Here is a 27,313-nt window from a genome sequence, read left to right on the forward strand (position 1 = left end):
TCCTTGCTTTTTGTGTTGTTGATTTCCACTTTTATACCTTTATGGTCAGAAAAGATGCTTTGTAATATTTCGATGTTTTGGATTTTGTTAAGGCTTGCTTTATGGCCTAACATGTGGTCTATTCTGGAGAATGTTCCATGTGCGTTGGAAAAGAAAGTACACTTGGCTGCTGTTGGGTGGAGTGTTCAGTATATGTCTATGAGATCAACTTGGTTGATTGTAGCACTTAGCTCTTCTGTGTTTTTGTTGAGCTTCTTTCTGGATGTTCTGTCCTTCACCAAAAGTGGCATGTTGAAGTCTCCTACTACTGTTGTGGAGCTGTCTCTCTCTCTCTTCAGAGCTGTTAGCTGTTAGAGTTTGTGTATTTTGGAGCCCTGTTGTTGGGTGCATAAATATTTATTATCGTTATGTCCTCCTGGTGTATTGACCATTTAATCATTATATAGTGCCCTTCCTTATCCTTTGTGGTGGAGTTTACTTTAAAGTCTATTTTGTCAAGAGATTAATATTGCCACTCTTGCTCTTTTTTGAGTTTTGTTTGCTTGATATATTTTTTTCCATCCTTTGAGTTTTAGCCTGTTTGTGTCTTTAAGTCTAAGGTGTGTCTCTTGTAAGGCAGCATATATACGGATCATGATTTTTTATCCAATCTGCTACTCTCTGTCTCTTTACTGGTGCATTTAGTCCATTTACATTCAGCATAATTATTGACAGGTATGAGTTTAGTGCTGTCACCCTGATGACTCTTTTCGTGTGTTGTTCACAGTTTCTTCGCTCCCCTTAATTTTCTGTGCTGAGTCATTTTTCTTTAAGTATTTTCATCTTTTTCATTGTTGTTGATTTTGTGTTTGCTGAGTCTTTGTATTTTTCTAGTTTTTTATTTTGATTTGTAGGATTGTTAGTTTCCTTTGTGGTTACCTTAATATTTACCTGTATTTTTCTAAGTTCATATCAGTCTTTTATTTCTTTATATCACCTTGACTTCTCCTCCATATGAAAAATCTATGTCTGCATTTTTTAAGTCCCTCTTTTTTGTTTTAATGTTCTCCTTTTTTACATATTGATATTTCTTTTCCCTATTCTCAGTGTTTTAGCTTTGATGTATTTTCGACTTCCCTATCTGAGTAAATATCTGGTTGCTCTGTCTTGTGTTCTAGTCTTGCATTGTTATCTGATGTTATTGATTTTCTAACCAGAGGACTCCCTTTAGTATTTCTTGTAATTCTGGTTTGGTTTTTGCAAATTCTCTAAACTTCTGCTTTATCTGGAAATGCCCTAATTTCACCATCATATTTGAGAGACAGTTTTGCTGGATATATAATTCTTGGCTGGCAGCTGTTTTCCTTCAAGGCTTTATATATGTCATTCCATTGCCTTCTTGCCTGCATGGTTTCTGCTGAGTAGTCCAAGCTTATTCTAATTGACTCTCCTTTGTAGATGACTTTTCTTTTATCTCTAGCCGCTCTTAAAATTCTCTCTTTATCTTTGGTTTTGGCAAGTTTGATTATAATGTCTTGGTGACTTTCTTTTAGGATCTACCTTTTGTGGGGTTCAACAAGCATTTTGGATAGATATCTTCTCATCTTTCATTATATCAGGGAAGTTTTCTGCCAACAAATCTTCAACAATTTCCTCTGTATTTTCTGTTATCCTCCCCTGTTCCGGTACTCCAATCACTCGTAGGTTATTTCTCTTGATAGAGTCCCGCATAACTCTTAGAGTTTCTTCATTCTTTTTAATTCTTTTATCTGATTTTTCCTCAAGTAAGTTGGCATCAAGTGCTTTATCTTCAATGTCACTAATTCTGACTTCTCCTGCCTCAATTCTGCTCCTATGACTTTCTATTGAGTTGTCTAATTCTGAAATTTTATTGTTAGTATCTTCTGGATTTCTGATTGCTGTCTCTCTATGGATTCCTGCAGCCTATTAAATTTGTCATTATGTTATTGAATAACTTTTTTAAGTTCCGCTACTACTTTGTATGTTCTTTGGCTGTCTCTACGCTTTGATGAATTTCCTTTTTAATTTCTAGAAGAGTTCTGTACATTAATTTTTTATATTCTGCCTCTGGTAATTCCAAGAAGTTCTCTTCCTCCAGATAATTTACTGATTCTTTATTTTGGGAGCTTGCTGAAGCCATCATCGACTGCCTCTGTATGTGATTTGATATTGACTGTTGTCTCTGAGCCATCAATAAGTTATTATAATTTTATTTTATATTTGTTTAGTGTCCTAGCTTCTTGTTTTGTTTTAATATGCCCAAATAGGCTGCTTGTGTGCGCTAGTTTGATTGGCACCTTTGAAGCTCTAACATCCTGTCACCAGGTAGTTAGTTCTGTAACTAAGTATGTACACACGGAGTCCGTTAAATTTTCCTGTATGGATTCAGCTCAGGTGTCCAGGCAATCGGTCACCAAGTGTGTGCTGCAGGCTCTCACCTACAGTTTTAGAGGGGCATGGGTGATTTGTGTAGGCACAGGTATCTGGTTGCAGTAGGGGGTCACGCACTGAGCAAGGCAGGGGGCTGACGGCTGCCTGAGTGTCTGAAAGGAAAGCGTGTCCCTATTCCCTAGAGCGAGTAGGTAGGTGAGTTTTGCAGCCAGACGATGAGCACCCTCCTCTGTTGGTTATAAAGACTCAGGGGCACCATTTATTCTTGGACCCCTGTCGCAGGTGACTAGGTGGCATAGGTGGAGCCACCAGTCCTCAAGCCGCTGATGCTGACCGGTAAAAAGTGTCTGCTTAAAAGGCAGGGCTGTGTCAACTGTCACAAATCGGCCACTTCACAGCTGAAACAGCTGAAGTTAGACTTCAGGTGTTTACCCTGTTGTACTGTGGTAGTAAAGGCTTACACTGTTGAGGTGGGTCCACACAAGTCTATACAGGGGTGGAAGGCACTCAAAGTCTGTGGACCCCTTATACCTGTGCAACCATGAGTTTCTGGCTTAGGGGCGCCAGTAGCTTATTTTTTCCCGTTTGTTAATGTTCCCTCTCTGAGGGCATGAGAATGGGTCAGGGCGCCTTATGGGATCTACTTCTGGCCCACAGGACTCAGAGACTCTTCAGAAGCCAGCCGGACTGGTGCAGAACAGGGAGGGAGGAAGTAAAAGGGAGAGAGGTGTTTCCCAAATGAGCTTTTCTCTTTTTTTAAATCCCCACGAAAGGCCACATGCATGTGCTTATCTTTGGCCACTTGGGAGCTGCTTTTCACTGGTTCGGAGCGTCCAAGCAGAATCTCTGCTGCCAGATCTCTCTCGATGTGTAAACTGCCTCCCAAGCACGCACATGGAGCTGCATGCCTGCTTCGCTGCGTACTCGGAGCCCTTTGGGCTGAAGAGCTGCAGGTCCCGCTGCTGGTCTGGCACTCCTAGCTTCTTCTGAACCGTCTCCCTCATCCCCCGCCAATCAGTACAATTCCTCAACTTTGCCTTGTTCAGGGCTCCTAGATATTCATATACAATCAAATCACTTGTTTTTCCAGGTCTTTGTTGTAAGAGGGATATAGGAAGCCATCTGACTACTCCGCCATCTTGGCCCCGCCTCCAGATAAGATTCTTTAAACACTTTTTTGCATTAGACAATATTATCACAGTTTTCCTCTGTATTAATCACTGTATTAATCACACAGCAAGCACTCAAGAACTTTTTCATTAATGTTCACAAATCTACACTAACATGAGGTTTCTATGTAAACTAAAAATGACTCAAAGCAACTGTGGCTTTCCCTACAGTATGACTGTAATAACAGCTACTATTTATGGAGCACATGTTATGTACCTGGCACTTTACAAACTTCGGTATTTTATAATTTATAATATCATTACTTACAACCCTGACGGGCAGACATTATTATTACCAACGTACAAATGCTCAGAAATGTCAAGTAACTTATTCAAGTCTCAGAGGTAGTTGGTAAAACCAGAATTTGAAACCCTAGGTCTTGTCTGACTCCAGTGTCCATGCTCTTTCCGTGATACTAGGCTGCCTCTCTCATGCTCCAACATGGAACAAAAAGACCTCTTTTTTTTTTAAACCTTTTTTACCTTTCGGAGAAGGATTTGAAGACAGCCAGGCCCCCCAAGTGGGCTAATCTTGATTCATCTGCCCATACATAGGAAAACATTTAAGAGTTAAACCTAAGAAACTAATATATATGTGCTTGCCAGTCAATTATATCCAATCAAACTGTAAATTTCTGCATTTACTCCCAGCAGCAGAATAATCACAAATATTTCCAGAGCTGATGCACTATGACTCAGTAGAATTTTTTTAAATTTGCATAGGTCGTGACAGAACTTAGAACTCATGAAAAAATATAACCTTTTCTCTAACATGACTAGTCAATGTTCACCTCCTCTTGGAACAACCTTATTGAGAAAAAAATTGAATAGACACTGCCTTCCCTTTTAATTTTTCCTAAAAGAAGAGATGAGCTGAATAAAATTCTTCCCTTAATGTATGGCTTGTTTCACAAACATGCCATAAAAAGTAATGTATATGTTGGTAATCATTAGGAATTACTTCTTTTAGTTCTAAAGTTTTTCTAAACTTACCCTATTAGGCCATCTGTCACTGCCCTGTAGATAACTCAGTAGCATAACAATCTTTCATGTGATGCTAAAAATAAAAAGAGCTGGTTCTTCTGTTTCGGATCTTTAGGAGCTAGTTCTCCACACTATCTATGAGGAAGGAGGCATGTTGATGGTGGCGAAGCGGTTAAGCACTTGGCGGCTAAACAAAAGGTCACTGATTTAAAACCACCAGCCACTCCACGGCAGAAAGATGAGGCAGTCTGCTTCCGTAAAGATTTACAACCTTGTAAACCCTACAGGGTAGTTATACCCTGTCCTATAGGATCACTATGAGTCAGAATCAACTCAACGGCAATGTGTTTGGTTTTTTTTTTTAATACTTGTGTGCTGGCAGCAAGCTATTTGCTGCTGGCTGAACGCAGATATTTCTAATTGCCTAAACTAAGAGAAACAAAGGACCCTATTTATTATCCTTATTTCAGCAGCTGCTGGCTGCCCAAAGCAATAGAGAATCTCCTCTATAGAATGAGTGTTACAGATAAGAAGGAAAAGCCATACTTCAAACTACAAAATTCTTTTGATTCAGGGCTTGTATTAACACATATTTTTTTGTTCAAATAATCTACAAAAACATGCCCAGGATTCAATCCCCGTGCTTTCACCGCAAACACCGTATTTCTCTTTAGCTTAAAATAAGACTATCACTAAGATTACAAAAGCACTAAAAAATTTTAATGACATCTTAGTTAATAAAGCTCTCTATTACAGTTATTTTTACTAGAAGATCTGTCAGTATCAAACTACGAATGACTTATAGTAAAATTCACTATTATCACTGGCTTAATTTATGATCTGAGGTAAAAAGTCATGTTGTTGTTATTAGTCGCCATCAAGTTGATTCCAATTCATGGTGACCCCATGTGTGCAGAGTAGACCTGCTCCATAAGGTTATCAAGGCTGTGACCTTTCAGAAACAGATGGCCAGGCCTGTCTACCAAGGCACCTCTGGGTGGGTTCAAATTGCCAATCTTTAGTAGTTGAGTGCTTAACCATTCACGCCATGTTGTTGGTAGGTGCCGTTGAGTTGGTTCCAACTCATAGCTACCCTATGTACAACAGAACGAAACACTGCCTTGTCCTGCACCATTCTCACAATCATTGCTATGTTTGAGCCCACTGTTGTAGCCATTGTGTAAATCCATCTCATCAAGAGTCTTCCTCTTTTTTTGCTGACCCTCTATCTTACCAAGCATGATGCCCTTCTCTAGGGACCAGTCCCTCCTGATAACATGTCCAAAGTACATGAGATGAAGTCTTGCCATCTTCATTTCTAAAGGACACTCTGGCTATACTTCTTCCAAGACAGTCTTGTTCATTCTTCTGGCAGTCCATGGTACTTTCAATATTCTTCACCAACACTGTAATTCAAAGGTATCAATTCTTCTTTGGTCTTCTTTATTCATTGTCCAGCTTTCACATGCATATGAGGCGCCATAGGGCAGTGAAAACATTTATTTTAAAAACAACCAATCATGTCTTTCCAGGACCTGGTTAAGAGCTCAGCTGCTAACCAAAAGGTCGGTAATTCGAATCCACCAGCTGCTCCTTGGAAACCCTATAGGGAAGTTTTACTCTGTCCTATAGGGTCACGGTGAGTTGGAATCGACTTGATAGCAATGGGTAGTCCGCACACCAGGTAAGGACTATAGCGAATTTAAAGAAAATAAGTAAATAAAGGAATGCTTTAGCAGTATCTAAGAGATAAAACACAGAATCCTTAACAGCGGGAGCTTGTAGTGTTTCTTTACAAGGATAGCTGGACCCAGATCAAGAAAGGAGTGGTTTTGTATATTTAAACCAACACAAAAGTATGACGTTTTAATTTTTCTTTAAGTTTTGCTGTATTTCCACTGATTCTATCTTGAAGATAGCAGAGGAGAATATTGTGCTTATCAATAAAATTCATATGAGAGACTAAGAATGTAAGTCAGACATCAAAACTCTTTGAATGCTGAGCCAGATTGTGGGGAATAGAATGAAGGGGAGAGGAAGAATAAGCAAGAGGTAGAAAAAAACAATGTGATACTACTAACTCCACTGGAGCAAAGGTAAATTCTGGACTTTTGTGCACCCACACCATCCAGGAGCAATTTAGAAGGTAGGGAATTAACATCTACCAGCTATTGAGTACAAGTGATCTCCAACTTATGATGTATTCGAGCTACAACTGACTTTTTTTTTTGTACACATCTTATCGTTAGTAATATGTACTACATACAGTGTTGCAGCATGTAATTTGCTGATGTTATCATTCTTAAATGTTCACTCGCAGATGTTCAAATTTTGGATTGATAAGTGATTTAAAAAAAAGGCAAAAATAATGAAAACTGAAAAGTATTTGACTTACATCAGAACCTACTTAATGACACAATCATCGGAATGGAACTCAGTCATAAGATGAGGTGCTTGCTTATATAAGCCAAGCACTTTACATACATTATCACTATTCCTCACCTTAACTCTGCTAGAAAAATACTATTATACTATTTCTCAGATGAATAGATCCATGTAGTATGAGGAAGAGATAAAATTTTGGATTAGGGTTTGGAATTCAGCCTCTGGTACTTACGAATAACCCGCTGCTGACGAGTCAATTCCAACTCATGGCGACCCCATGTGTTTAAAGAGTAGAAATGCTCTATAGGGTTTTCTTGGCTATAATATTTACGGAAGCAGATTTCCAGGCCTTTCTTCCGTGGCATCACTGTGTGGGTTCAAACCACCAACCTTTAGGTTAGTAGTCAAGCGTGTTAACCATTATGTACCACTCAGGGACCAAATGCCTCTGGTACTTATGAGCCTTGAAATCTTGGGCAATTAATAACTATGAAAAACCCAAAGCCACCCTATTAATAGCAAGAAACAACAGAACCATAATAGTATTGCACAAGTGTGTATGCTTTATTCAATATCCTGCTGTGCCAGAGATCACTTGCCCTGGATTGCAAAAATCAGAAAGTTTAAAGGGCCTCTATAATCACATGGCTGTTCAGCTTTCCGCACTTATGTAGTGAATTTGACCTCTGATCTGAGACTAGAAATGAACAAGTGAAAAAAGGCCTCTTCCATGATGAGCGAGTGGAGTGTGTAGAATGACTTAAAAAAAAAAAAAGAGGCCATAGAGTCAACTCCAACTCATGGTGACCCCATGCGTGTCAGAGTAGAACTGTGCTCCACAGGGATTTCAAATGCTGATTTTTCAGAAGTAGATTGCCAGGCCTTTCTTTCAAGGTGCCTCTCTCTGGGTGAACTCCAACTTCCAGTCTTTCAGTTAGCAGCTGAGCCTGCTGCACCACCCAGGGACTCCAGAATGACTTTAAGAAGAGATAAAACCAAATAAAGGCATCACAAAAAAGGAAACTACAGATTAATAGCCCTTATGAATATAGATACAAAAAATCTTCAAACAAAATACTAGCAAACCAAATCTATCAGTGTTATGCTCCATACCAAGTGGGATTTATCCTAGGAATGCAATCATTGTTGGTTCAACATACAACCATCAATGTAATATGCCATATTAATAAAGAGGAAAAAACACATGATCACCTCAATAGATGCAGAAAAAGCATGTGACAAAATCCAACAGCCTTTCAATCTGATAAAGGGCATTATTTATGAAAAACCCACAGCTAGTATCATACTTAATGCAGGAAGACTGAAATAAAAGCCTTCCCCCTAAGATCAGGAACAAGACAAAGATGTCTGGTCTTGCTTACTTCTACTCAACATTGTATTGCATGTTCTAGCCAGAACAATTAGGCAAGAAAAAGAAATAAAAGGCACTCAGATTGGAAAGGAAGAAGTAAAACTATCCCTATTTGCAGATGACATGATCTAGTATATAGAAAACACTGAAGAATCCACTAAATATTAGAATTAAGAAATGAATTTATCAAGGTTGTAGGGTACAAGATCAATATTCAAAAATCAATTATTTCTATACACAATGAACAATTAAAAAATGAAATTAAGAAAATTCCATTCACAATAGCATCAAAAAGAATAAAATACTTAGAAATAAATTTAACAAACTCAGAAACTACAAAATACTGTGGAAAGAGATTAAAGAAGAGAGTTTTCTACGCTGTAATCTTTAGGGGAGCAGATTGCCAGGTCTCTCTCCTGCGCAGCTGCTAGGTGGGTTCAAACCGCCAACCTTGTTGAGGGGAATGCCAAATGGTACAGCCACTCTGGAAGGCAGCTGGTCAGTTCTTATAAAAATAATATATTTACCATATGGCCCAGCAATCCCACTCCTGGGTATTCAGCCTGGAGAAATGAAAACTTACGTTCACACAAAAACCTGTACACAATGTTTATAGCAGCTCTGGAAACATCCTAAATGTCCTTCAACAGATAACTGAATAAACAAACTGTGGTACATCCATACAATGGATTATTATTCAGCAATAAAAAGGAACAAACTACTGATAACATGCTTCTTTCCAAAAGAAGCTAATATCAAAAGGTTACATACTATATTATTTCATATGACATTTTTGAAAAGACAACACTATAGGGGCTAGGGATCCAGGGGAAAGATGTAACATCAAAAGAATTGCATGAGATGGCTTTTTGGGATGATGGAACTGTTTTGCTGATTATGGGGTTACATGAATCTACATGTTAAAATTCATAGAATTGTACACCAAACAAAAAAAGTTGACTTTATTGCATAATTTAAAACGGGAAAAAAAGCCAAAAATGGTTTGAGGCACATTTTCACACTAGTTATATGAATATAATAAAATGTCATAAAGATCACATCATAGAACAATAAATTTTCGCAATACTTGCAGATGAGAATTTGCAGCTGAACCTGAGTCTGAAATTCCCACACTTATTTTAGATATAAATACTTTTCTGTATAAAATTATGATAAAAATTCAGAGGAAAGTAAGGCCCTTCTTAAACACAAACAAAACTTGTGCAATTTAGCATTCCAAGACCTTTGCATCTTAGCAGAAACACATCACTGCCTATGTCATTAAGGCAAAAGATAATGAAATATCTAAGGTATGAAAGGAATGTGCCAATCCTCTTTCCTTCATGGAATTCCCAAAGTCAATGTAGCTAGCACCTGGTATAATGACTTCAGTGCAAGCTCAGAGCTGACATTCCTAGGGAGAGACTCACAAATAAACCTAGATCATTCCTAAAGATCTATAATACAATTCTGTGTAATCTAAGCAATCAGCTGTTTCTTGAGACTATGTAAGCATGCAACAACTGCTCATACACACTATAGTTTCTGTGCATGGAATGTGTATGACTGTGTGAACACATGAAGAAAATAACTTAATCCATCAAACCCAAAAACCCATCGCCGTAGTGTTGATTCCAACTCATAGCGACCCCATAGGAGAGAGCAGAATAGAACTATAGGGTTTCCAGAGCCATCATCTTCAGAAACAGACTGCCACATCTTTCTCCTGTAGAGCAGCTGGTGGGTGTGAATTGACAACCTTTTGGTTAGCAGCCAAGTGCTTAACACTTAATCCATAGGACACTCTAAAATGTGTAACTATCAATAACTCATCAATGTATTAATTTATTCAAATACTTGCTGAGCATCCACTTTGTGCCAAGCACTATACCAAGCACCAGGGATACATCAGTACTGGAAAGATGAGATCTGTGCCTCTGTGTATTGCTTCCAGTTTAAAGACACTAACTTGGCAAGTCATTGTACATCAACCACTTGAAGAAGGTAAGGTGGATAAGGAAGAAGGAAACCCAGGCAAAGGGTGATTAATGACAGCAAACTGCATAACACATTCTGAAAACGGAAAAAAAAAAAAAAAAAGTATGGCCCTAGAGTTTCTGTTGTTCGTTTATGGGGAGAGGATGTGTGCACAAAATGAAGTGCTAAGAAAATGAAAATAAGGACCAGCTCTTGGAGAATGCCACACTAAGAAGTTCAGATTTTTCTTGCTGGTAATTAGAAGCCATTAAAGAGCAGTAACAAATTCAAAAGTTTTTCTTTCAGATAAATACATACAGTGAAACCTGTGAGAGCCAGAACTAAGCAGGACTGCTGTGTTTTTCTGGGTCTTCAAGTTTTCAGCCTTTGACAGGGTGAAGTCTTAACACCATTTTTTTATCACTCTCTATTAGTGGAAAATACTTGAGTTTTCCTTCTCTGACAGGTTTCTGCCTTACACAGGTTTCAGCTTTTGCAGGTTTTACTGTATTTTGAATTTTCTGGATTATGAAGGAGGGGACAAATGGTTAAAACCAGAGAAATACAAAATACACACTAGGTCACTGACATACTAGCCTTAATAAAACAAGATATTAAGCCTTTTCCTAAGGAATTAAAGTGGAAAACATTCTGCATAATATTAATTGGCATTGGTATTAAAGTTTACTATTTACATATCATTTTTAACATACATTGTTAACATACACACTGCTTTATCAGGATTGAGGACATAGTTTAATTGAAAAACTGCCCTTGTTCTAACATTCATATAAATTAGAAAATGTAACCAATTTACTCATTGGCTGAAAATAGTGCAAATTACTTTTCTGTGGCTCAACATGTCTTTCCAGCTCTAAATTCTGCTACCTCAGTTTAGGCTACCTTCATTCTGCACCTGAATTTTTTGCGATAGTCTCCCATTGATCTCTCAACCTAGTCATCTAATGCCGATTTAATCTGCACAAACAGTCAAACACAGTTTTTTCCTAGATCACAAACAACTCTGATGAAATCATAACTCTGTTTAAAACCTTCCAATTATTTTCCCATTGCATTTCAGTTAAAATTTAATCTCCCTCAGATGCTCTTTTGCAATGACTTCTGCTTTGCTCTCCTGTCCATTTTCTTTTTGGTAATCACCTGACCTCCCACCCTATGCTTTGGCCATACTGAACTCTGAAGTTTCCCAAACCCTATTTTGGCAAACATTGTTTCCTTGGCCCCAAGTATTCTCTGCCCACTACCCTCATCCCCACCTTCCCTGGCTAACTCCTACTGCTTTATATCTCAATTTGGATTTCTCATTCTAGTAAATATCACCTACAGACACAAGAAAAAGCATCTCATTAAGAGATGCGCGTGATAGATTACTGTTCCCAAATTTTCAATCCCTCTCTGTTATAGAATTATCCATCCACAGACCTTAGCCCTGGTGGTGCAGTGGTTAAGAGCTACGGCTGCTAACCAGAAGGTCAGCAGTTAGACTCTACCAGCTGTTCCTTGGAAACCCTATGGGGCAGTGCTACTCTGTCCTATAGGGTCACCATGAGTCAGAATTGACTCAACAGCAACAGGTTTGGTTTGGGTTTTGGAATTCTTTCCCAAAAGACTTTGCAGCATCACTGGGGTAGGCAAAGTATATTTCACGGCCCCAGTCATTTTAGGCTTGATCATGTGACTTTCTTTGCCTAACAATGTGGGCAGAAGTGACCATATGCCAGTTGGGACCTGTGTGTGTGTGTGTCTGTCTGTCTGTCTCTCACCCCTCTTGTGCTTCTGCTATCTCCACGAGAAGATTATGCGGGTAGCTGCTGGTACCAGAATGAAATATATACAGCAGACCTGGGAGCTAAGAGCTAAAATCAGACAAACACAGCCAAGCTCAAATGAGCTGAAATCAGCCAAATCCCACCTGACCCAGAGACTCACAAGGGGGGAAAAAAGAGTAAGCAATTGAGATTTTCAGATTATTTATTACAGACCATTAACACTGCAGTAATAGCTGACTGATATAGTCCATTTCCTATAAAATTCTTCTATTTATCAAAATTTATATTTATAGTTTCGATCATGTACTAAGTTAAAATCCTAAATCAATCATAAAAATTTTCAAACATTCACAGAAACTAAAATTCAATTTCAATTTTGATTTATAAAAACCTATTTTAAGTGCAGAGAATTATGATACAGTCAGTGATAAATAAAACACTACATTAGTATAAAATTCAATGAGGGAAGTGGAACAGAAACACAAGACCAAAGAAAAACAATTTACAAGTTTCCACTGTTAAAAAAGAACCTATTCATGTACCTTTTAAACAGATGGTAAATACATTACTATGATGTTTTTAGATTCCTGGATACATTTAAAAGAATGATGTAAAAGTTTTATTTAAAAATGTCATTTATAACATACTAGAAATAATGTAACTTGTGGTTATTTAAACTTGTGATGAAAAAAGTTTTTAGATGTCACCCAAAAAAAGTTTAAAAGAGTAGACCATGTGACTACTTTTTGTTAAAAGTTCAACAGAATTACCATATGAACCAGAAATCCAACTCACAGGAATATACCCAAAAGAACTGAAAACAGAAACACAAATAGACCCTTGCAGCATTATCGTAACAGCCAAAAAGCGGAAACAACCCAAATGTCCATCAACAGATGAACAGATAAACAAAATGGGGTATATATATATAATAAAATATTCAGCTATAAAGAGAAATAAAGTTCTGATGTATGCCATGACATGGATGAACCTTGAAAACATTGAGTGAAATAGTTCAGACACAAAAGAATATTGTATGATCCCACTTATATAAAATATCTATAATAGGCAAGTACATAGAGACAAAAAGTTTATTATGGTTACCAGGAACTGGAAGGAGGAGGAAATGGGGAGATATTGCTTAAAAGGTACTGAGTTTCTGTTTAGGGTGATGAAAAACACTTGGAAATGGATAGTGGCGATGGCTGCACAACATGGTGAACGTAATTAATGCCACCGAATTGTAAAGGCAGTCCCTGGGTTACAAATGTCTGACTTATGGACAACTATTACTTAAGAATGGACTGCCATAAAGCCTATTATATCAAAACTTTGAGTTAAATACATACAATGGTTCGTAATAACAAATGCACACACTACTTTGTGATGCTCATGAAAACACTACGTGGTTGGAAAGTGTTTCTTAACTGTTTATGTGCATAGCAAGGTAAAATACATACTACTTACTAAGACAATCATTTGACTAACTGATGCTAAATAAGAACCGTATGTACCTTATGTACCTGTTCCAATTTACCTACAAATTCGACTTAAAGACAGACTTAGAAACAGATCTTGTTCGTAACCCAGGGACTACCTGTAAATTTAAAAATAGTTAAAATGGTAAATGTTTTGCTCTATATATTTTACCACATTAAAAATAAAAATGTAAATAAATAAACAAAAGGGTATATAGACTGATAAGAGCTGAATGGTAAGGGGCTTTAGTGAAGGGATGGGTTTTCCCCAAATTATCTTCTTAATATTGCCATTACTTCAGTGTGTTGTATTCTAAAAATAAAAATAAAAAAAGAGGCGGTAAAAGGAAGAAAAAAAGAGTAGCTCCCCCACCCCATTGTGTACAGTTCCATAAATTTTTTTTTTTAAATTGTACTTCAGGTGAAGGCTTACAGAACAAATAGTTTCTCATGAAACAGTAGTATACATATTGTTTTATGACATTGGTTAACAACCCCACAACATGTCAACCCTCTAACTTCTTAACCTTTTTTTTGGTGAAAATACACATAGCCAAAGATACACCATTTCAAAAATTTCTACATGCACAGTTCAGTGACATTGACTACGCTCTTCCAATTGTGCTGCTATTCTCACTTAAGATGAAGGCTTACAGAACAAAATAGTTTCTCATTTAACAGTCACTACACATGTTGCCCTATGATAATGGTTAACAATCTCACAACACATCAACAATATCCTTACTCAACCTTGGGTTCCCTATCACCAGCTTCCTTGTCCCCTTCTGCCTTCTGGCCTTGTCACTGGACTACTGTACCTCATTCGTCCCATTTGGTTTTACAGGGCTGTCCACTCCCAGAGTTCCATAAATTTTAATATACGTATAGACTTGTGTAAAGAGCCATAGTAATGCAATGGTTAAGTGCTCAATTGCTAACCATAAGGTTCAAACCCACCAGTGGCTCCATGGGAGAAAAGACCTGGTAATCTGCTCCTGTAAAGATTACAGCCTAGGAAACTCTTTGGGTTAGTTCTACCCTGTCCTATTGGGTCAGAATCAACTATGAGTCAGAATTGACTGGATGGCATACAACAGCAATAGATCTGTTAATCAACACCACAATCAGGATAGAGAATAGTTCTATCCAAAGAACTCCCTCATGCTATTCCTTTACAGCCACATCCTCTGCCCACCTAGATAGCTTTGAGAATTTCTTTTAGGATGTAAACAAAAATGTTTGAGGAACAGTGCTGTATGACACTAACTAGCATGACTCCCTAGTCCAAATACTGAGCCTTCAAATTTTCAAGGAAATTCTCATTCATTTAACAATAATAAATGCCAAAAGTATTCAGTAGGCAGTAGTGGAAACCTACTCTCTGGGCCAAATACTATATTCAGATCAGTCAACATTGAGTTGGTTAATATGCTTATTAATTCACAGTCCCCTGAAGTCAAAACTTCAGTTTCTCCACAATGTCCGCAGAGGATGATATAGTCTAGTTTCACTTGGAAACTAGTCTTATCTTTAGTAGAAATGCTTGGTTATATTAGACAGTATTAAAAGAGCTCAGAGTTAGAATTTTCTCTGATTTTCTGCTTGCTTTAATTTTTCAGAAAGTTGGGATTTAGATAAATATCACTTCTAAAGAGTGAATGAAAATCAGAAAAATGTAACACAAACAAGAATAAACCCTTTCACACAAAAAGCATTTAACCAATCTTTCTCAAAACACCAGGCATACCAAGCCAAGACCAAGGGACTTTAAACAGTCATGAGAAATGTAAGCAAGGAAAATCAGATATAGGTTATAATCTGAAGTAGTTCTTGTTGAATTATTTAAGAACACTGCTACACATAATGGAATACTACCCAACGATAAAGAACAATGATGAATCCATGAAACATCTCACAACATGGATGAATCTGGAGAGCATTATGCAGAGTGAAATAAGTCAATCACAAAAAAGACAAACATTGTATGAGCCCACTATTATAAAAATTCAAGAAAAGGTTAACACAGAAAAAAATAATCTTTGATGGTTATGAGGCAGGGGAGGGGTGGAGATGGGATATCACTAACTAAATAGTAGATAAGTGTTAACTTTGGTGAAGGGAAAGACAGTACACAATATAGGGGAAATCAACACAGCTTGACCAAGGCAAAGTCATGGATGCTTCTAGACACATCCAAACACCTTAAAGGACCGAGTTACTGGGACTGAGGGCCATGGTCTTGGGGGACATCTAGGTCAACCAGCATAACACAGTTCATAAAGAAAATGTTCTACCTCCTACTTTGGTGAGTAGTGTCTGGGATCTTAAAAAACTTGCAAGCTGTCATCTAAGATACATCTATTGGTTCCATCCAGTCCAGAGCAAAGGAGAATGAAGAAAACCAAAGACACAAAGAAAATATTAGTCCAAAGGACTAATGGATCACATGAACCATAGCATCCACCAGCCTGAGCCCAGAACTAGATGGTGCCCAGCTACCACCACCAACTGTTCTGACAGGGATCACAATAGAGTGTCCTGGACAGAGGCTGGAAAAAAATGTAAAATAAAATTCAAACTCACAAAAAAAAAAAAAAAGACCAGACTTACTGGTCTGACAGAGACTGGAGGAACCCCAAAGACTATGGCTCCCGGAAACCCTGCTAACTCAGAACTGAAGCCACTCCGGAAGTCCATCTTTCAGCCAAAGATTAGACAGGCCTACAAAACAATAACACAGGTGAGGAAAGTGCTTCCTAGTTCAATAAAGATGACACCAAATGTGCAACACCTGCCCAAAAGCAAAGGCGATAAAGCAAGAAAGGACAAGAAAACTGACAAATGGACACAGGGAACCTGGGGTAAAAAGGGGGAGAGTGCTGACACATTGTGATGATTGCAACCAATGCCACAAAACAATTTGTGTATAAATTTTTGCTATAAACTTTCACCTAAAGCACAAAGAAAAAATACATTGTTTTAATTCTATCCAACTCCACAGAAAAACTTGATAACAAGTTTATTATTTTAGTCATTGTTACCAAACATTAAATATCTTTCTCTAAAAAAATACATAATACAAATGCCCTACACAGTTGTATTTGAGAATAATAAAGAATTAAATGAAAGTGGGAACTTAAATAATTTGTATCAGCATGAAGTAATACAAACAGAAATCCTCATTCACTCAAAAAATTTGAGCACCTATTCCGTCCAAGGGACTACAGTTCTGATTTACCATGATTGGTGAACGGCTCTATTAACTACTGGCTATCTGTGCAGGGTCACACTGGTAATTTAATAACACATACCACATTTTGGACCCCACTTACAGCAGGGTTTTACTGTTTGCTAGATACTATAGGGGATACAAAGGATTCCTGGTGGCACAATAGTTACGTGCTTGACTGCTAACCAAAAGGTCGGCGATTTGAACCAACCAGCTGCTCTGCAGGAGAAAGATGTGGCAGTCTATTTCTGTAAAGATTACAGCCTTGGAAACCCTATGGGGCAGTTCTACTCTGTCCTATAGGGTCGCTATGAGTTGGAATCGACTTGAGGGCAATGGGTATAGGGAATACGAAGATTTAAGATATAGAGACCCTGCTCTCAAGGAGTTTAAAGTCTAACTTAGAAATTTGGTTAGAATAAGTTCATTTGACACTGTTATGAAATAAAGTACATCTACTTAATTATGCTACACCTAAGCACAAAGAAACAGAAATAAAACTCTATAATGAACTTTGAAACTTCAAAGAGTGGGTTTTCAGGATCATGTTTTCATGTTACCCAAAAAACTCTTGAAAAATTATGTTCTCATTTCTGAAAAAGAACAGTCAAATCATTGATGGGAGAAAAAAGTGCAAGCCTAACACTGTTTGGAACACAGATGTTCCTCATTGATTTATACGATAGTTTCCCAAGAAAAAGAAAAATCACAAGGGAGGCCACAAATAAATACCTTTCTCCTCACTAAAGCTAATCGCAGAGCTAGAACCTAAAATAATTCATGGCCAAATAATTCACCTTAAAAATCATAAACAATAGGTTATCAGCATTTTCAAATAGCAAAAACTAGAAATAAAGGTTGGAATCTGCTACACTTGAAGATACAGTAACTCCTTAATCAGGTCTGGTCCTAGAGAAGATTGTAAAGTAGGCCTTGACTGGCACCCTCCTTCCCGACCGATCTTAGTTAATCTGTTCCATTATCTCCCAAGGATTTTAGCCCCTCATGATACTACCACTCTCTGTATGTACCCTTATATGAATGTATATATCCACTGTCCCAAACCAGATTCAGTTTACTCAGAAGCTAAAGGTTGGGAGGGTGTTTACTCTCAGGTCCTGAACAGGGTCTCCAGAACTGTGCTCTAGAGCATTAGTACGATTATTTGATAATAAACTTGTACTAGGATGGTAATGTACAAGTAATGGCAATGAATCATCTACCCTACCCCCAATAAAGTTTTTAGTTAAAAATAAATGCCCCTGCTTCTTTGAGAAAATACCAAATGGTGGATGATGCTGGTGCAGTGAGGGGGCCCAAGCACCCGGGCCCCTGGGATGGGGGGCCGCTGGGATAGGGGTCCTGGGATGGGAGGACCCAGCTGCTTCCGCAGAGTCTTCAGCAGCCGCCTCCACATCTAGGTTTGTAGCTGTAGTCCCGACCGGGGCCACCAGGCTCACGGAGGCCAGGCCGGGGACAAGGGGTGGCTCTCGGTCGCCAAGCTGGGCTGGGTCAAAGACATGAAGATCAAGTCCCGGAGAAGCTCTATCTCTTTTTCCTGTCCATCAAGGAGTCTGAGATCATTGACTTTTTCATGGAGATGTCCCTCAAGGACAAGGTTTTGAAACTCATGCCAGTTCAAAAGCAGACACGCACTGGCCGGCAGACTGAGTTCAAGGCATACGTTGCCATCAGGGGACTACAACAGCCACATTGGCGTGGGCATTAAGTGCTCCAAGGAGGTGGCCACCATCATCCTCGCCGAGCTCTCCAACATCCCTGTGTAATGAGGCTACTGGGGGAACAAGATCAGCAGGCCCCACACTGTCCTTGAAAGGTGACGGCCAGTGGTGCTCTGTGCTGGTGGGCCTCATCCCAGCACCCAGAGGCACTGGCATCCTTGTCTCTGCCTCTGTGCCCAAGAAGCTGCTGCTGATGGCTGACATCAATGACTGCTACACCACAGCCAGGGGCTGCCCTGCCACCCTGGGAGCTTCGCCAAGGCCACCTTTGATGCCATCTCTTAAGACCTACAGCTATCTTACCCCAGACTTCTGGAAAGAGATCGTGTTCACCAAGTCTCCACCCCAGGAATTCACTGACCATCTTGCAAAGACCCACACCAGAGTCTCCAAGAAGGAGACCCAGGCTCCAGCTGTGGTCACTACATAGTTGTCTTTATACAAAAAGAATGAAGTGAATTAATTAAACCTGAAAAAAATAATAAAGTAAATGCCCGACAGAAGAATTTTAAAAACATTAACAAGTAGGCAGGGAGACATTGCTGGTGGCTTTTAAATTATGGCATAAAATTCCTCTCTTAGAATTAGTGTGTGGAAGATGGCCACCACTAGGCTGAAAATGGAACCAGCAAACAAGGAATTGCACCCAATTCTCATACTGGCCATTTCAGATCTTATTAGTTTCTACAGATAAAGTGATTTGAAGTAATGTGTGACACAGTAAAAGGAGAAAAGAGAAACTGTGACAACTCCCAGAAACGTGAAAGGAGGTTTCTTACTGGATAGCAGCATCTTTGGTTCAATTTATATAAAAACCCAAATAAATAAAATGGACAATATTGTTCAATTAAAAAAAAATTATGCCATAAAGCCTATTCTATCACCTATTACATATGGGCTAGCTCTGTTTTAATTGACCTACAAGCAGCAAATCTCTTCTGAAGATACTAAATTAAGTATCTGATTAAAATTAACTATCTGTCATGGATTGAATTGTGTCCACCAAAAATATGTGTATCAGTTTGGCTAGGCCGTGATTCCCAGTATTGTGTGACTGTCCACCATCTTGTTATCTGAGGTGATTTTCCTATGTGTTGTAAATCCTACCTCTGTGATGTTAATGAGGTGGGATAGGCGGCAGTTATGTTAATGAGGTAGGACTCAATCTACATGATTGGATTGTGTCTTGAGCCAATCTCTTTTGAGATATAAAAGAGAGAAGCAAGCAGAGAGACAGGGGGACCTCATACCACCAAGAAAGCAGCCCCAGGAGCAGAGTGCATCCTTTGGACCCAACGTTTCTGTGTGGAGAACCTCCTAGACCAGGAGAAGATTGGTGAGAAGGACCTTCCTCCAGAGCCGACAGAGAGAGAGAGCAAGAGAGAAAGAGAAAGCCTTCCCCTGGAGCTGACACCCTGAATATGGACTTCTAGTCTACTAGACTATGAGAAAATAAATTTCTCTTTGTTAAAGCCATCACTTGTGGTATTTCTGTTATAGCAGCACTAGATAACTAAGACAGTATCTAATGTCCAGCCAGAATATTAGGGGGAACTGTGCATTGTAAATATGGAACAAGCCTTATCTGGACATTTCTAAACTACTAAAAATCATAAGCTATGAAGAAAATTTTAATTAAAAAAAACTTAGATATGCATATTCATGTTACATACACTTTTAGGATTCTTCCAAAGCCATCAAGAAATATTTTGAAACTCAGGGTGGTAATGGGGACAGTGCTGACACAATGCGGGGACTGCAACCAATGTCACAGAACAATTTAAGTATAATTGAATGGGAAATTAATTTGCTCTGTAAACCTTCACCTACAGCGCAAGGAAAAAGAAAAAGAAAAAAATACTTTGAAAGTATGTTCTGGGAAATAGCTCATACAATTATAGTAACACAGCAACAAATTTTAAAGCTAGAAAGGCTTTCAATGGCATTTTAGAAATAATATAGCCCTTTACTTTGCCCAAAATAGTATCAAGAGAACCTACAGATCAAAAAAGAGCTAAGATACATATCAATTATGTTAGATATCATATTGTTAAATATCACATTAATTATAAAATATATCACTGTGATGTATAAATCTTAACCTGGATACTGATTCAAACAAACTCAAGAAAAAAAAAGAAATTTGAACACTGACTGGATTTGTGATTATAAAAAAGCTAAACAACTTTTTTTAAATTCAAGCATGATATTATTATTTGCAAGAAAAAAACATTTTAAATATACTGGTAAACTAGCATTTTTAATACCGTTAATAAGATTTCCCCTTATTAATAAATATATTTATATCAAATTTTATGTAAACAGATTAATTACCATTTTTTACGTATATGCCTTATGTCCTTGTTACCTAGTGCTGCTTTAACGGAAATACCACAAGTGGATGGCTGTAACAAAGAGAAATTCTCAGGGCATCAGCTCCAGGGGAAGGCTTTCTCTCTCTCTGTCGGCTCTGGAGGAAGGTCCTTCTCGTCAATCTTTCCCTGGACTAGGAGCTTCTTCGCATAGGAACCCTAGGTCCAAAGGATGTGCTCTGCTCCCAGTGCTTCTTTCTTGGTGGTATGAGGTCCCCCCTTCTCTGCTCACTTCCTTTTTCTTTTATCTCTAGTAAGATAAAAGGTGGTACAGGCCACACCCCAGGAAAACTCCCTTTACATTGGGATCAGGGATGTGACCTTAGTAAGGGTATTACAATCCCACCCGAATCCTCTTTAACATAAAAATACCATCACAAAATGGAGGACAACCACACAATACTGGGAATCGTGGACTAACCAAGTTGACACGTATTTTGGGGGGACACAATTCAATCCATTACACCTTACAAGCAGCTAAAAAGCCTTCCTTCACTCCCAACAAGCTCTCTTCCTTTGTCTCCCTGACTTTTCCTCACCCTACCCTGCAGGCCTTGGGAACATTATTATTCCCCTACTTCCTGTTGTTGTTGTTAGGTGCCATCAGATTGGTTCTGACTCAGAGCGACCCTATGTACAACAGAAAGAAACACTGCCCAGTCCTGCACCATCCTCACAATCGTTGTTACGCTTGAGCCCATTGTTGCAGCCACTGTGTCAATCCATATCATTGAGGGTATTCTTCTTTTTTGCTGACTCTCTGCTTTACCAAGCATGATGTCCTCTTCTCCGGGGACTGGTCTCTCCTGATAACATGTCCGAAGTACATGAGATGAAGCCTTGCCTTCCTTGCTTCTAAGGAACATTCCGGCTGTACTTCCAAGACAGACTTGTTTGTTCTTCTGGCAGTCCATGATATATTCAATACTCTTCACCAACACCATAATTCAAAGGCATCAATTCTTCCTCAGTCTTCCTTATTCATTGTCCAGCTTTCACGTGCATACGAGGCAATTGAAAATACCAGGGCTTGTGTCAAGTGTATCTTATTTCTCAAAGTGACATCTTTGCTTTTGAGGTCTTTTGCAGCAGATTTGCAATACATCATTTGATTTCTTGACTATTTCCATGGGAATAGATTGTGGATCCAATCTCTCTCCTCTACCTAAAATGTTATTATCCTCCTACCTCCTCACCTTGGGTCAAGGAATGAGACATCTACCCCCTCCAATAGCTGCAGACCCATGATGAACCCAAAACCTTTCCAGTACTATAGTTCTTCTTTCATATTCTTCATCGATAAGTCTATAGATCCCACCCTTGCACTTGGATGTACAAGTGAGAATGAGTTTTAAATACTTTTAAATGTGTGTGTGTGTTCATTCAGTCCACAGTGTAGTCTTAAAACCTTCTACAACTTTTTTTTATATCTGCTTAACTTTTCTATTGGTTCCAAGCAATAAGGACAAGGTATAGAAATATAAAAGGGAACTTATCCCCTGACCTCCTCTTAGTGCTTTTACCCTTTGTTACTCTCTGGGAAATTTCTTAGAGCACCTTTTATTTCAAAAAAGGAGAAAAGATATAAGGTGGTTTTTTGGCACTTTGGGCAAAGTAGAAAACATACATGGTTACAGCAGAAACAGGAAGTTGTGGATGCCAATGCCAGAGAGAAAATAAAGAGGGGCAGGATGTTAGGCCAGGGTGATAGATGTCCAGCTAGCTCCTTTATCCTATTTCTCAGATCCCTTGAACAGGCCTTCTGTTGCCAGCCCCACTTCAGAACACAAAAGCAACCACCAGTGACTTGGAGCTGGTAGAGACTAGACTTCCACTGCCAAGAATACTTCACAATAGTAAAAGCTTAGTAAATATCTGGTGGCTTTATTAGAACAATCTATGAGTACAGTTTGAAGCTACCTTAAAGAAATAAATTAGCTACCTGGAGGATAGGTTTGGTGGGAGGAGGGGGAAGACTACTCTCCTTTTAGAAACTGGACATTTAAATGGATGACCTTAAGGGGTAAACATCTAGCTCTTAATTTTAGTTTCCTAGCAGACTAGATCTGTCCCAGAAGGTTTTACTACTGTCTGGCATGCCACTGTCTTGTAAGTCTAATAAACAGGAATATGAGCTCATGCCCCAGGCAGTGAGACCTATAGGGTGATGAAAGGGAATGATGAAGCAACCTAATAAAGGAGATTACAGGCTACACAAATTCTTACCATAGTCTCTACAGTCAAAAGAGTTTATAAGAAATTGATCGAAAATTTATTATCATTCCTTTTTTAACTATATGCATAAAAGATTTCTTAAAGTTCTAAGAGTATCTCACCTTGGGAGATGAAGGCAAATGTCTGACATATTCAAATGCTATTCAAGAAAACAAAAGTAATAAAGCTGTTATTAGCAACCACTAGTTTTAGTTTTTATTGTTGCTATATTTTCCTATCCTAAGAAATAATACAGGCAATTGAGCATTTATGAGAAGTAAAATTCTGCTTTTGATGTGCCATATTTAGGACTAAGTGAATCAACAGAAAAATAAGCTTTAATTAAACACAGTAGGCTGGGGGAAGAGATGGACCAGTGAGGAGCAGGTTCCTGTTTCTAACAAGAACAGGGATTAAAAACACTGTAAGAGGACGGAGCCCTGGTTACAAGCAGGGCTACTACACTAAGCATCCTGATTATTCCAAAGATGCCCAGAGATCCAACCCAACCCTTCTGGCTTCTGCCAAAGCAGCACAGGAACAGCCAAGTCAAGTTCCAAGAATAGTCATGACATACTATCCCCTGCCAAGTACAGTCATCCTCAGTCAGGGAGGCTGTCCTTTTTGAGAGTATCTTGCCCTGGGACTTAGGACAAGATTCAGAAGGGAAGTAAACTGTTACTACTGCTTTTTTCTGCATCTACTGAAACCCCAATAAATGAAAGGTTAGGGAACTTGGAATTTACTTGTAACTGATTCATTTAATTTAATTGCAATTAATTTAATTCATTGAGCAGGGGAGAATGGACTAAAATCTCATAAATCTAGTATCTCAGGGGCTGATAAATTGTAAGCGCTAAAATTGATTTTTAAAATACACAAAAAAGGTAACCCTCTACTTACAAAGCTGACGTAGACTTTGCATTAACAAGATACATAATCAGTTTAAAAGTGTCTCTTTGGTAAGGGAATGGGCTACTCATAATCTTCTCCCTGTTCGTTCATTAGCAGTCAAGAGAAAATCCCCACTAAAACTTTTCCTCAACCCCATTATGGCCTATTGGGGCATCACAGCCTTCTAATAGAATGCCCGTAACATGGGATGCAAGACTTCTGGCTTGGCAGGATTGCCAATTTCCTACTCATTGTATGTGTCCTTTATGTAATATATTGTGGTATGTATTTGAGGTGTTATGCAAATATGCCTGTACTAATATATCAGTAGGGATACAATTACATTGAATAGAATACAAAAATTTTGGCAATAGTTCAAGTTCCAACATGTCAAAATTCTACTCAAAGTAATAAATGTATTAAAGCTGGTACTGTTTTAAGCCCTTGCTCATATTCCAACTAAACATACTTTTATTCCAAATTTTCCGTTTTTTTGTTATAACTACTATTCTTTCAGGCTTGAAACTGCCGTTATTCTTGGTTCCTTTTTTTCTCCTTTATCTCAAGCTTTCTTTAAATATCTAGAGACAATTGTCTCTATGCAAGTGGTGCTACTCTTTAAAACTGCCTGCTTTTTTTATTTCATTTTGTATGCTATTCTATATGCTATAACTAATGTGGAATAGTGTGCAGGAGGATCTTTTTGACATAGACTGTGCAAAAGGCAACTCTCTGCCTAGTTTATGATTAAGTTAATCATAGATTTTTTTAATAACCATGGTCGAAATTAATTTTAAAAATTAATATGATTTTTCATTATACATATACCTGAAAAAGTCTTTGAAAAACTAATTTTCGTAAAATGGTTCATATCTAACAAACAACAACTAGAAGGCATCTGGACACTTGGGTACATTTGTATCCAGGCACAGAGTCTCCTAGGCATAGAGAGTCTCCCACTGTAGAGTTAAATTACTCTAAAAAAAGGGGGGTTGGGAAGCACTGCAAGTGTAAGCATCGTGGCAATTCACTTTAAGTACCAAGTAATAAATTTTAGAGATAGGAAAAACTTTATAGATTATCTAACTCAACTTTCACTTTGAAGGATAAGATAACTGAAGTACAAAAAGAGCAATAAAGAGACTCCTCAAGTCATATAACTAGTTAACGACCACACAGGTGGAATTATCTCCTAAGAGTGAATCCCAGAAAAGCTGATCTGCTGTGGGCAGGTAGCTCAGGCATGGAGGAGGTGGCCTGCACTAGGAAAAGAAGTTATCAGAGAAGTCCTTGATCCCAAAACCTAATATATTAATTTAAAAAATTTATTAAAATAAATTTGGGAGAGAGGTGTGGTCAACATGGCGGGGTAGTTAGATGCTTCCTATATCCCTCTTACAACAAAGACCTGGAAAAACAAGTGATTTCATTGTATGTGAATATCTGGGAGCCCTGAACAAGGCAAGGTTAAGAAATCCGTCTGAGTGATACAGGAGAGGGAGACTGTTTGGAAGAGGTGAGGAGGGCTAGAGCCGCGGTGGCAAAACTGCAGCGCCACAGCCATGCCGGTCCGCGGTGAAGCAGGCAAACAGCGGTGCTGTGTGCGTGCTTGGGAAGCAGTTTCCACATCGAGAGAGACCCGGCAGCAGAGATTCTGCTTGGACACTCCAAACCAGTGACAAGCAGCTCCCAAGAGGCTAGGATAAGTACATGTGTGCACCCTTTCGCGGGGATTAAAAAAAAAAAAAAAGCCCATTTGGGAAAAACCTCTCTCCCTTTTACCTCCTCCCTCCGCGCTCTGCAACAGGAGTCCACTGGGCCAGAAGTAGATCCCAAAGGGCACCCTGACCCATTCTCCTGGCCTTGGAGAGGGAACAAATAAGCTGCTGGCTCCCATAGGTCAGGAATACAGGGTCGGCACAGCTCCTTTGCTGGGCACAGGTATCAGGGGTCCACAGACTCTGAATGCCTTACACCCCTGTATAGACTTGTGGGGACCCATGTCAACAGCTTTAGTCCTCACTGCCACAGTACAACAGGGCAAACATCTGCAGTTTAACTTCAACTGCTTCAGCTGTGAACTGGCAGATTTGTGACCCTCGAAACAGCCCTGTCCCTTAAGTAGGCACTTTTATCGATCTGCAGCAGGGGCTTGAGGACTGGTGGTAGCACCTAAAGTGCCTAGTCACCTGCTACAGGAGTTCAAGAAAAAGTGGTGCCCTCGAGTCTTTACAGCCCACAGAGTGGGGTGTTCCTAGTCCGGCTGCAAAACTCACCTACCTACTCACCCTAGAGAATATGGACATGCTTTCCTTTCAGACTCTCAGGGGCAGCCATCAGCCCTCTGCCTGGTTCGGCACGTGATACCCTACCATAGCCAGAGTCCAGTGCCAGCACCAATCACCCATGCCTCTCTAGGACTGGGGGTGAGAGCCTGCATCACACACCTGGTGACCGACTGCCTGAACACCCGAGCTAAACCCATATAGGAAAATTTAACAGCCTCCTGTGTGCACATACTTAGTTACAGAACTAACTACCTGGTGACACGACGTTAGAGATCCAAACGTGTCAAAAATCAAACTAGTGCACATGAGCAGCCTATTTGGGCATATCAAAACAAAACAAAACAAGAAGCTAAGTCTCACTAAGCAAATACAAAATAAGATTATAATAAATTATTGATGGCTCGGAGACAACAGTCAATATCAAGTCACATAAACAGGCAGTCCATGATGGCTTCAGCAAGCTCCCAAAATAATCAGTAAATTCTCTGGAAGAAGAGAACTTCTTGGAATTACCAGAGGCAGAATACAAAAGATTAATATACAGAACTCTTCTAGAAATAAGAAAGGAAATTTGACAGAATGCAGAAACAGCCCAGGAACATACAGACACAGTAGTAGCAGAACTTAAAAAAGTTATTCAAGAACATAATGACAAATATAATAGGCTGCGAGAATCCATAGAGAGACAGCAATCAGAAATCCAGAAGATTAACAATAAAATTTCAGAATTAGACAACTCAATAGAAAGTCACAGGAGCAGAATTGAGGCAGTAGAAGTTAGAATTAGTGGCACTGAAGATAAAGCTCTCGACGCCAAGTTATTTGAGGGAAATTCAGATAAAAGAATTAAAAAGAATGAAGAAACTCTAAGAGTCATGTGGGACTTTATCAAGAGAAATAACCTACGAGTGATTGGAGTACCAGAACAGGGGAGGATAACAGAAAATACAGAGAAAATTGTTGAAGATTTGTTGACAGAAAACTTCCCAGGTATCATGAAAGATGAGAAGATATCTATCCAAAATGCT

The 27,313-nt window shown here is 38.9% G+C and overlaps 1 protein-coding gene and 1 pseudogene across 3 annotated transcripts in view; one reads left to right on the plus strand and one right to left on the minus strand.

Annotated features, from left to right (window-relative positions):
* The window catches only part of ABL2 (ABL proto-oncogene 2, non-receptor tyrosine kinase), a 130,321-nt gene that overhangs the window by 48,849 nt on the left and 54,159 nt on the right, over positions 1 to 27,313 (minus strand). The gene's annotated exons all lie outside the window — the stretch shown is intronic.
* On the plus strand, positions 18,281 to 19,582 carry LOC101352350 (40S ribosomal protein S2 pseudogene; annotated as a pseudogene).

The sequence above is a fragment of the Trichechus manatus genome, unplaced genomic scaffold (assembly GCF_000243295.1).
Source record: "Trichechus manatus latirostris isolate Lorelei unplaced genomic scaffold, TriManLat1.0 scaffold00021, whole genome shotgun sequence".
In the NCBI taxonomy this organism is placed as follows: Eukaryota; Metazoa; Chordata; class Mammalia; order Sirenia; family Trichechidae; genus Trichechus; species Trichechus manatus.